General features: G+C 51.4%; 1 protein-coding gene across 1 annotated transcript in view; it reads right to left on the reverse strand.

Moving 5' to 3' along the window:
• Window positions 1-12295, reverse strand: part of MAP4 (microtubule associated protein 4) — a 114029-nt gene extending 101734 nt beyond the window's left edge. The window contains exon 1 of the mRNA XM_029964666.1: window positions 12243-12295. The gene's annotated coding sequence lies outside the window, so the exon portion shown is untranslated. The remainder of the gene's footprint in view (window positions 1-12242) is intronic.
• Between the last annotated feature and the right edge of the window lie 223 nt (window positions 12296-12518).

A 12518-nucleotide genomic window follows, 5' to 3' on the forward strand; every position in this document is an offset into this window, starting at 1 on the left:
TTGGACACTTCCAGGGATGGGCTGTGAACTCCTCAAACTGCCAAGAACTCCTTGCCCAAGTTTTACTCTAAGTGACCCAGTGGAACAACTTCCAGAACCATCCTGTCACCCAGCCTCCCTCTGGAAGCGGAGATGAATCAACTTCCATGAGCCACTGCCTCCAGCCTCCCAGCCAGGGAACAGTGGGATTTGCTTCCTGAGCTCTGTGTTTCCATCCTGCAGCTTCCCTGACTGTGCTGTTGTGTTCCTGCCTCCGGGCACGCACAGCCTTGGAATCCAAAGTTATGAGCAGCCTGACCCAGATTTGGTGTGACTCGTCTGGAGATGGAGAAAGGGGAGAGTGGGCAGGGGGTGCCCAAAAAAACCCAGCACTTGAAAACCCGTGAAGTGTTTAAACAGCCTCGTGCTCGGTGTGAGACACTGACTTACTTCCCTGGGAATTCTGGTCGAGGGAAGGATGGTTTTTCCCAGAGGAGCCCACACAGGTCCCAGTTACACAAGGCAGAGTGTGCCAGCCCTGCAGTGACAGTGACACAGCATTTCAGCCCTGCCAGGCTGCCCGGATCCCATGGGGAATGCACAGCTCTGCCCTGCTCCAAACGAGCTGCACTCGCTCTCTGAGCCACCCCCGTGCCAAAGGGCTGAGAGGATCACACCCAGGGGAACAACAGAGCGACCTTTCCCCACTTTTGTCGGTTCAGAGGAGACTCTGAGTCCCACATCTACGAGCAGCACGTCCACTCCTCCGTGAGATCCACCTGCTCCTGTAAAATTAGCTGCTCCCTCCACACGGAACAGAATCCCTGCTGCGGGAGCGGGGCCGGCTGGGCCATAATTCCCATTTCTCTGGGCTAAGTCAGGCTGCTTTTCTTAGCCGAGGCTGCTGAGGCGTGAGGGAACAGGAGAGCAGAGATCTGCTGTGTCATCCTCCTTCCAGAGCCCTGGAATCCATGGAAAGGGTTCCTGAAGGCGCCCTTCAGAAGGAGAGGACACAGCAACCGGTGACGTTCCTCACATTCCACAACAAATCTATGACCCGATTTCATTTTTGATCATTTTTTTGGCACACTCTAAAACACTGGGATTCATTCATTTTTTTTTTTTCCTAAAGTCAAACACAGCAAAAGTTCTGCTTTGCTCCTGCAGCTGTTTGGAGCCACAGGAGGTCCCTCAAATCACCAGAAGCTTCTCAGAGGCAAAGAGATGGAGGTCAAGAGATCGTAAATAACATCTTTCCAACGACATTTAAATTCGTGTTCAACTCAACTGCTAGAAAAACCAGCCTCCAAATGTCCTGAATTCCAGGATTACATTCAGGAATTGGCTCCCAAAGATGCCATGATGTGCAGGTACCTCCCCACTGACAGAGAGGAGTCCAGGCCAGATGCTCAAGACCTGCGGGACCAGCCCAAGTACCTGACACCACATCACTGAACCACGAGTTAATTAGAAGATTATGGACATTTCCATAGGAAAATCCAGCATCAAATTCCAACTCTGGGGCACTGTTTAAACCAAAGTGCAGCCAGCAGCTCCCTCGGAGCTCCTGGGACAGCAGAGAAGAGCTTCCAGCTCCGCTTATGAAAAGCAGCACATCAAATATTATTAATTTCTAGTGCTTGTTTGGGCTTTCAGCAAACCAGGATTTCAGGAAGAGTCGTGTCACAAACAGCCAGGTTCTCCTTCAATCCACAAATCCAGCAAGAGAGTTTCCAGCTATTATTTATATGGATTAAGCAATTCCTGCCCTCCTGTGTGAGGGACAAGAGATGTGGTGGGAACAGGGGAGGCAGATTTGGGTGCAGAGGAGGCAGATTTGGCAGAAATCCTTCCCTGTGAGGGTGGGGAGGCCCTGGCACAGGTTGCCCAGATTCCTAAGGTCCCTCCAACCCAGACCATTCTGGGATTCAGGGATTCCAACCCTGAAATGCTCCAAAGGTTTGATGCAAAACTCAGGTCACTTCCACAATCCCTTTGCAGCCATAAACACCAGACACGATGTTTGAACTTCTCCCTCCCGACGGTTTAATGAAGTTGAACTCAGACTGTTGAACCCAGGATTTCAAAACCAAGGCAGAGCTTCAGCCACTATTGCTTCCTCATAACTGTCATTTCCTCTTCCATGTCTGACACCTCCCAGCTTCCACTTCTCGGGTCACCAACAACCTCTCCCTCAGCTTTTGACCCAGACATCTCTTCCCACTTGAGCCTTCAACAAGCTACACCCCAAACCCAGGTCAGACCAGCTTTGAGTGATGCTGCCCAGACACCAAAACACTTCTGGAGACTCCCAAGCTCTCCATGGCCTGTCCAGCTGTGGGCAGCTGAACCTGCACACGAGGCAGATCCAAGCAGGACATGGAACGAGTGCTCCAAGTCTCCCTCTTGGGAGAGGAGCAAACCTGTGTGCAGGGATGAACATGAGCAAACCCACTGGAGTAGGGAGAGTCTGGGGGGAACAGCAGCAGGTGTGCACTTTGGATAGGGAAAAAAGCCTGTGCTGGGAAAGAAACCAGCTTATGGAATTAGAAGGGGATGAGTGGCAATGGATACAGGAGTCACAGAGGGCTGGGCAGGAGCTGGACCACAGCACAGCTGCTGGTCACCTTCCCACTGTGAGAAGGGGAAGCTGCACATTGACCCACTCACAGACACAAAGGAAAGCAGCACAGCTGTGTTCCAGATGGGATCACAGACTTCTCCAGGCAGTGGCCAGGAGACAAGCTGGGCAGCAGTTCCAGCCCCAGCTGGGACCTGCACTAGAGGGGGAACATCTGAGGCTCTGCAAGAGATGCTCGGGCTGGGTGACTGAACCCACTTACACAGGAATGGTCAGATCCCAACAAACAGAGAGCAACTGTCAGAGCAGGACAGGAATGGCTACAGGGAGGCCAAATCTGCGACAGGGAAGGTCACCTGAACAAACCAAGCTCTGGCTGACAAAGGCCGTTGTTTTGTGGATGCCAAACCTGCCCCTTTCCTGAGTTACAACTTCAGAACTTCAGATGGCTTAAAGTGCAGTTTGTTTGATTTCATGATGTCTTGTAAGAGCCCACAGAATTCTGGGGTTTATTCCGTTTTTCCAGAGTGTCCATGAACTGTAAGGTTTCATCAGTCAGGGCACGAGCCATTTCCCCCGTTTCAGGTGTTATTTTGCTGTTATTGGCACTGCAAATAAACCCAACTCACTGTGCTCGAGTCTTTAACGAAGATTTCTGCCCCATAAGCAGAAACAATTTTCATCAACTCGACTTCCCTTAAGAAAGCCCTGCCAAAGCCAGCGAGCCGTGCTCTCCCCATCCTCAGTTATTCACACACCACGTGAATCAGCACAGGGAGGCAGCACAAAGTCTCCCAGAACTCCCAACTCGCCAGGAACCTCACAAAGGTTCTCTCGATTTCTGGAGACTTGACACAACTTCTCTTTTCCTCCTGCCTTCCAGCAGCCCCTCATCACCTGGGGAGCTCACACCTCACGGGATGACAAAGGCCACGAGGACAACAGGGCAGAAACCCCCCGGCAGCCGGGGGAAGCTGCGGCACAACCTCCTCTCTCCACGCGTGGAGCTCCTACTGGAAGTCAACTCCAAAGTCCAACTCCTAAATGCCAGGCCAGCATTGCTCAGCTCTCCTGAGGCGGTTTCTCCCTGCTCTTTCTAGATGTGGACATCCACTCATACTAAAATTTCTGGCCTTATTTCAGGGTCTTCTCTGCTCAGGGTGAGGACTCGAGTTCTGTAGAACTTGTCTCCTCCGTTCAGGGCCGTGAGGACACCCAAGGGCTCCAGAGGGGCTGCAGGGAACTCGTGCCTGCTTTATCAGAGCACAGCAAAGCCAAGGCAGCAACTCCTCCCACCCCCAGGCTCTGAAGAGTCAAATTCTGGTCCTGGAACTCGGAGACACAGAACCCCAGAGGCCCAAGGGAGTCGCTCTCCCGCGTTCCCGGGAATTGCGCTGCGATTGCTCTGCTGCTCCAAGAGCCTGAAGGGAATTTTGCAATTCCCCTGTGGAATGTAGCACCGGAGAGGCAGCACAGCCCCCCGTGACAGGGCCCTGAGCCACCTCCTGCAGCACTTCACGTGACACAAGAGTGATCAGTCAGAGCTCCCAGCGCCACCAAAGTGACCAGAGTGAGTGATCACCAACTGGAGGCAAAACTGTCCAGACCTCCCTCCTGGCCAAACCCTAAGAAGGACAGCAAATGGAAGGAAGCCCATCTGAACCAGTCTGGAGTGTCTGGAGAAGCACACTTGGATCCAAAGCAAAGTCTTGGAGTAAGGAAGGGTGGTGGGAAGGGGGAGGCTCGTGTAGGAAGAGGGACTGACGCCAGCAGAGCCACGACTGGACAAAAAACAGAGCCAGGAGGATTTAGGAGTGTCAAGCTGAGAGGGGGAAGAGTGATAGAGCTCCAAAGAATCACCCAGCAGCCCATTTCCAACCCTGACTTCACTTCAGCTGCACCCATTCCCAAAAAAACCCCGTGGCACCTCTCGGTGCCTGCAAAGAGCGTTTTACTGCTGTTAATTACACCTGAGATAAGAGCACACCAACCTCCTGCATGATTCCCTCCCTTTGGGCAACCACCCTGCCACGAACCACTCAGCAGGATGGGGTAAGACTGTCCCACTTGGATTGCTCCAGCCGGACTTGTACCTTTTCCAAGCTGATAAAAAGGCACATTAATAAACTTGCCTTGAGTTACAGCAGGAGATGCTCTGCCAGAGCGGCTTCGCTGGGAGGACAAGAATAACTTTCCTCTAAGCCCCAAGCAGGGATTAGGGACTCTAGAAGGTGGGGATTAATAGCCTTGGCTGGCCTTCAAAAAAGCCACATGGAAGATGAGTTCATAGATAATAACTGTGAGGGGCTTTCAAGGGCCGAGCTCTGCCCGGTCCTACAAGTATCGAAAGAAGAGACCTAAAAAAAGACTCCAAAAATCATAAATGCTTATCTAAGGAAAACAGAGGAGTCTTGCCCACCTTCTGTACAGACCTGAAAGTCTTAGCCCCAAAATGACCTATTCCTTAACAGCTTTAGAAGTCCCAGCTCCCCGGGGCAAAGCTGGCTTGCTGGTTTTGGGGACGGGATTTTGTGCGCCGCCGCTTCCCGGGAGAGGCAGCACCAAATAAGGAGAGTTTCATTAATCATGGGGGGGAAGAGTCTCCTCTTTTCTCTTGGCAGAGGGGAAGCCAAAGTGGGGGCAGGGTAGGGAAAGCCAGGCTGTTTGCAGAGCACTTTCTACGGGGGATGTTGAGGCTGAGCCACAGCCCGGCCCAGCTGCTCCGTCAGCTGCTTTCCTTTAATAGCCCAGAGAGAGCAGAGAGGCTCCCACCTCCCCCAGAGGATAACCCACAAAGTGACGGCCTTCTGGCCCTGTCCAGAGAGCTCCTTCTCTGGGAACCAAGGCAAGGATGGCCCAGGGCTCATACAGTGGGTCACTCAACAATTATCTTTATTTTGTACCTCCCCGTTGTTCCTCCTGCAAGATCCTCTCCCTGCCACGGGCTGGTAAGGGCAGCTGAGTGCACAGAGAGGGAGAACTTTCACCAAGAGTGCACAGAGAGGGAGAAGTTTCACCAACAGTGCACAGAGAGGGAGAAGTTTCACCAACAGTGCACAGAGAGGGAGAAGTTCCACTACCAAAGTTCCCCTCAGCCAAACAATCCTCGTGTCAGCCCCTCTAAGTTCATCCCACTCCGTGTTTGTCCTACGTATGTGGCTCCCAGAATAATGGATTTTGTGCTCGTGTGAGAATTTGGGCTTGAATTTCTAAGGTGTGGTGAAAACTGTACAGCACAAAGACTGGAATGACAAACCTAGAGATGAGAATGAGTTCAAGGCATGCTGTGGGGAAAAAAATTCAGAGGTTTAGTCCAGCTTAATTATAGCTTTAATACCACTGTGCAGGCCCTCAATGCCTTCCTGAACTCACAACATTGCCTTATGTATATAAAATAATATATAAATATGTATATATAAACACCTGAGAGCGTGGGAGGGAAAGTAAGACCAGAGAGGACAAATTCAGAAATTAAGTTAAGCAAAAAAGCTCTCACTGAAGAGTAAAATAAGCAGCTATTAATTAGCATTTAATGTCCTACATCCATATTGTCCTACATCAAGAAATTCATTGGATTAAGCCTTGAAAATTCCAAGTTACACTTTCTGTGGAACAGCAGAAACAATCCAAGTTTGTGGAAACGGGTTGGAAAAGAGGCCCCTCATGGTAAGACATGAGTGTGTGCAGGGAAGGGAAGGGAGCTGGGAAGGGGCTGGAGCAGCAGGAGCAGCTGAGGGAGCTGGGGGGGCTCAGCCTAGGGAAAAGGAGGCTCAAGGGGGATGCCAGGGGAGACAGGAGGGGGTCAGGCTCTGTTCCCAGGGAACAAGGGACAGGAGGAGAGGGAACGGCCCCAGGCTGTGCCAGGGGAGGCTCAGGTTGGACATCAGCAGGAATTTCTCCCTGGAAAGGGTGGTCAGGCACTGGAAGGGGCTGCCCAGGGAGGTTTGGAGTCCCACCCCTGGAGGTGTTCTGACAGGCAAACTGACTCCCTAGAGAAGTGCCCCAAAATCAAAAAGTTTGCCAGTGTCAAAAAACAAGATAAACTTTGAGCAAGGAGCAGGGAACATCCCAGGCCATGGAGAGCAGCAGTTACAGCAGCACAGCCATGAAATCAGGAGCTCATTTGGCAACCAGGACACACCATCACTGCTCCCAGCAACTCCATTTCCAACAGGCTCCACTCCCTTCCCTGCACAGAATAATTCCAGTTGTGTCAGTGACTGCATTAGAGCAGCTACTTTACTGTTAATTAAAATAAGCCCTTCTTCTGACAATGTAATTACAGAGCACAAGAACCTGCTCATCAGGACACAGGACTGGAAGCTTCCAAATGAGAAACCTGACTGGAGAACTATTTTCATCCATGACAACTCAGCATCACTTGATGTTTTGGAGCCAGAGGAGTGGAACAGCAAAGCTGGCAATGCTTTTCCAAGCAGATTTGTAAAGAGAAAACAATACTTTAAAGCTTTCCAACACCAGTGGAAGGTCAAAATGCTTTGGGAGAATGAAACAAACCACTTCTATGCTAAGAAATGAGTCTTGGCCATTTGCAAATCCTGTAGGATCTTGGCTGCAGCGGGTGAGTGAGTTTGTGGGCTCAGCAGTTGCCTCGTGCCCTCCCCTCGGGGTGAACTCCAGAGATGCCCCAAAAGGAACCTGGAAGTGGAACAGAGACACACTGAACTGGTGCAGAGGTCGGGTTTGCCACTTGGAAACCACAGCAAAGCCTTGTGGCAGCAGAGGTTCCACAAGGGAAAGCAGCTGCTCTGCGAGTGCCCGGCCCACGTTCCTGCCGGAGCAGAACTCCAGGACCACCAGGCAAACTGGTTCAGGGGGAACAGGCCCACTCAGCACTCACAGGCAGCTCAGCCTGCTCCACAGGGGTCACACCTGCAGGCCAGGAACAGAACTCAGCCCCTGTGTTTCCCTGAAATTCATGAGGAATTCAAGTCCCTGAGCACATTTGGGGTGGGAGCAGAGCACACCTCCGAGCTGTGGAGCCTGCTCCTCACCCTGCTCCCTACCCTGTCTGAGAGCAGCTTTGGAATGTCCAAACCTGCCCTCACACACTGGTGTGTCACCAGAACACACTCAGGAGGGGGCTCTGCACCATCTTTTAACTCAGTGTATGGATTTTGTTCATCTCGGGGCAACTCCACAACAAATATAACAGAGATTTAACAAACTCCATGTCACTGGGAATTACTCCTACACACAAGGGAGAAAGAAAAACCTCAGAAATCCTTTTAAATGAAGGCAGAAGTCTTTAGCTTTGAAAACTGAGCACGCTTGGGCACCTCTGCAAGCAGAGTTGAAGCCTTTGGCTACAACAGCACATGGAAGGATTTGCTGGAAAGTTGGGAATTCTGCCTGCCTGTGATCCAGGGGAAGGAGGCACTGCTGGTGCTAATGGAACAGCTCCCAAAGGCAGGTGGAAGGATAATTCAGCTTCAGAATGGGATGAGAGGTGGGGAAAGGTCCAGTGAGTCATCCCAAGCCTCCCAGAGGGGGAACACTGGCTGTTCAGGGGGAACACGGGGCACATTCCCAGCTCCATCACCAGTGCTAATGGATCCATCCCTGCCTGTGCCACAACATGACCCACGTGCAGCCCCTTTCCAGCAGCATCACCAGACCCCTACAGGAGTCCCAGCCCCTCCCGTGCTGCCAAGGGGGGTAAAGTTAAAAATACAGCAACAGTAAAGCACTCAGAAATGAGTTCAACAGCACATTAATCAGTATTTAATCTGCAGGCCAAGGCCCAGCAGGGAACTCTACTAGACCAGGAGCTCAGCAAGTCCATTCCCCTCTCCTTCACATGGCATTGATCAGATTCTAATTTAGAAACCAGTGTATTCTGAAAGCCCTGTGTCATCCTGGGCAGCAAGGAAAGCTAAAGGTTCCAGCCAGACCCTCCTGCCTCCTCTGGCCCTGCAGCTTATCCCTTCAGCAGAGGGATGCCAGCCCAGCCCTTAAGCTGCTGCTGTTCTTCCTTCCCCACACGGCATCTTAATTCCCCCAAGCAGGGGAACACTCCTGCTCTCACGTGATGGTTGTTCTTAGAGAGGATCCCGGGGATTTTTCCTGAGCTCAGTTCAGCCCCACAGCTGGCCCAGGGCCAGAAGAGCATCCCAGAACTCCCCAGCCCTGCTAGTGCAGCACAAACACATTAATGGCATTTACCGTGGCAGGTTGGGCAAGGAAGGGCTGGGGAACTGCAGATAAATAACCCTCCCAGGAAGCTGTTCCTGCCACACAAAGCTCATGACAAACCCAGTAAAAAAAGCAGATGACAGGCCCAGTGTGAGGGCAGCCTGATGCTCTCACCCAACTCCTCCTGAGACAGTCACAGAATATTCTGAGCTGGAAGGGAACCACAAGTCCAACTCTTAAGTCAAAAGAACAAATTCTACATTTGAGCCTTTCCCTTATCTTAACCCAATTTTAATGACAAAATCCGTGCCTGACACAGAAATCAATCATCATCAGCTACTTGTGACCCAAGTACAACGAGCAGAAGAACCACATTTAGGCAAAAACTCTCAAAAGTAACTGAAAATTTGAGGTCTGGGAGAAATGCTCTCAAGTCAGAGAAGGCACTGCTTCAACTCTTTTAGTTCTTCTTCAAGAAATATGCTCAAATATTGCAAGGAGAAGAATGCAGGCTTAGTTCAACTAGAATGGTGCCTTATCTGGTTAAACAGTGGGATGTCCTGTCAGGCAGGAGGACGGGAGGACACTGGGAGGAGCTGCAGCAGGAGGTTAATTCCCTCCCAAGGAACGCCTGGGAGAGCAAACACCTCTCTTTGCCCTGACCCTCTAGGCTTTGGAATCTGATGGGGTGGCACCAGGGGGAAGAACAGCCATTTCTGACACGAATAAATGCAGAATAGTTCCCACCTTCCCGAGTGCAGGAAGCCAGAGGAGGAGGAAGGGAGTAGCTGCTCAGCCACTATTGTATTTACATTTCCGTGCCCTTGATAACAAACACACTCGAGGGTGGCTGAAAAACAAGGCATGGGTGAGAAAACAAAAGCTGAGATTTCAGGAAAGGAAGAGCAATAAAAGAAATTCCAGGTGCCCCCTCGGTGTTATTGGGTACAGTTCCTTCAGGGAATGATTCACTGGTTTATCACAGGCAGGGCTGCAGCACTCAGGGTCCCACTGCTGTGCCCTGGGACACAGGCAGCTCCCTTCCAAAAAGGGGGGAGGAGGGACCAGGTAAATGGCTATTCACTGTAGTACTGGGAAAAAACACCTCTTTTTATTTTAATTTACAGTTCTTCCCACATTGCTTTGAGGAAGTAAAACCATTCACAGTAAAGCAGAATCCTCACATCCCAGAATGGTTTGGGTGGAAGGGACTTTAGAGCCCATCCAGTGCCACCCCCTGCCATGGGCAGGGACACCTTCCACCAGCCCAGGTTGCTCCAACCTGGCCTTGGACACTTCCAGGGATCCAGGGGCAGCCACAGCTTCTCTGGGAAATCCATTCCAGCCCCTCCCCACCCTCCCAGCCAGGAATTCCTTCCCAATATCCCATCTAACCCTGCCCTCTGGCAGTGGGAAGCCATTCCCCCTGGTCCTGTCCCTCCATCCCTTGTCCAAAGTCTCTCTCCCATCTTTCCTGGGGGCTCCTTCAGGTTCCTGGAAGGCCACAGTCAGGACACTCCTCAACCAGCTCATCCAACAACCAGCCAGTGCCCAACTCCCACAGACACCTCCTCCTTCCTGCCTCTCTCCCAACTTCTCCAGAGGACGTTGGGAGGAAGTTGCCTTTATTCATCTGAGCAGTCAATGAGTGGGGATTAAATGTTCCAGGATAAATTACTTCAGGAAGCACTTTTAGCTGCTGAATAGAGTCTGTGGGAAGCACCTGTTTGGTTTCCATGTCCTGAAACCAGGAACAACAAGTGTGGAGAGGCACATGGATCCCTGGCACTCCAGGAGGCAGCTCACACTGGAACTCCCATTTTTGGACAACAGAGGAAGGAAGGAAGGAGGAAAATCACACCAGCAAACCCCCAAGCTGGGAGGTAACAACATCACCTGGCACAGCTCAAGGGGTGCCTGGACAACACTCTTCGTCATATCATTATTTTTAGGTGGTCCTGCAAGGAGCAGGGAGTTGGACTCCATGATCCCTGAGTCCCTTCCAGCTGGAGATATTCTGTGCCTGAGTGAAGTCTGAGAGCGAGTCCAGACATCCAAGGAGTCTGGCAGACATTCAGACCTGTTGGTCCAAGCTCAGTGAAGTAGAAAGGAGAAAAAATAAAAACCACTCCAGACTGGAAGGTGAAGGAAGGAAAACACAGCGCTCTGCTCTCACATTCCTACGCCACCTCCCTGTCCCCTCACGCTCCCTCCCTGCAGGAGGAGGTGACAGACACCTCCCATGACCTCCTCAGGTCCACTGAGGCCACGGGGAAAGGCATGCAGGGCACTCTGGGCACGTGCCCTTCCTCCATCCCACCCCAGGGAGATCAGCCACCTCACTGGGCTGCTCTTCACGTGGCTTCTACAGCACCACTTCAGGTGGGGATGTGCTGGGGCTGCCAAAAAAGGTGGTGGGGCTGCCCCAGCTGGGCCTGGGCCCTGTCACAGCATCAGCAGGAGCCTCCTCCAGTCACACCAGGAACAGGGACACACAGGAGCCTCCTCCAGTCACCCCAGGAATGGACACACAGGAGCATCTTCCAGTCACACCATGAACAGGGACACACAGGAGTGTGAACCCCACTGAAAATAAAGGACTCTGCACCCACAGTGTCCTCTCTGCATCTGCCACTTAAGGAGACAAAATTGTTCCTCAGATGCCCTTTTTTTCCTTGCTCTAAGTTTTAGGAAACACGTGGGGCTGCTGTCACCTCCACAAATCCCAGCAGAGACAGCTGGTGATGTAAGAACAAGGTGTTATGAACTGCATCCATGACTCCTTGGCATTCCTCACAGCCAAACCCACGGGATGGCACCAGCACTCTGCACTCAGCCCATTTTGTCAGGGAAAAGGCAAAAGAAAGGATCAAACAGTGGAGAAAATGGCTGATATTCCTCTCAGGAGTCAAACACACACACACAGCACTTGAGAACAATCTCAGTTAAACTGCACTGCAGAAGATCCCGGGTCTCTCAGTCCACACAAATATCATGAATAAATTGTAGTTCCTTCACCAAAACATGTCACATGAACACCAGCACCTCAAACATCCCCTGACTGCAGGCTCCAGTGGAAGTGGAGCTTTCTGGAGCCTCCCCCAAAGGACAGTGAGGATCAGAAACGTGGATGATCCGCTGCTCCCAATTCCTAACAAATCAAATCAGACTTGTTTTTCTTAGCCTCGTTTACCCATTTTAATCTTTTGTAGTCCTCTTACTCTGATAAAAAGAAGATTTGAGTGACCAAGTTAAATGTGTGCCCTTTGCAGCAGAAAAGGCAAGAAAAGAAGGTCCAAGTGGCCAGAAAGGACAATCCCCAGGTCTCACACCAGCCCTGTTATCCCAAACAGAAACAGGGGAATGTCAGAATGGAAAGGTGAGTGCATTCCAGACATGTTTCCTCCACAGAAGTTCCCAGAACTGCCATTTCAGATCCCTGGATGGTCATTCATTCCCAGCTGTATCAAACCTTTGCTCTTTAATTAAGGATTTAGCGTTGGGTCATTAGAAAAACAGTTCCTACCTCAAAAGCAGGTGTCCCTTTGCAGGTCCTTCAGTCCTCAGAAACTGCTTATCTGCAAAACACAAGGCAGAAGGAATGTGATTGTGGAGTCTGGGATGGGAGTTCATTGGGGATGGCTGGGAAATGAGTTGTGTTAAATCTGAGCAACTGGAACTCGGGAAATTTTGCTGCAGGCTCCCTCCAGTGACCCAGGCAGCTTTCCTGAGTGCTCTCTCCTCAGCAGGAACATGAGCTGGCTATTGTTGGGATCAGGAGGCCAGTGGGATCCTGGGGGGC

Source organism: Manacus vitellinus, unplaced genomic scaffold, assembly GCF_001715985.3.
Source record: "Manacus vitellinus isolate BGI_N305 unplaced genomic scaffold, ASM171598v3 scaffold_78_pilon, whole genome shotgun sequence".
NCBI lineage: Eukaryota > Metazoa > Chordata > Aves > Passeriformes > Pipridae > Manacus > Manacus vitellinus.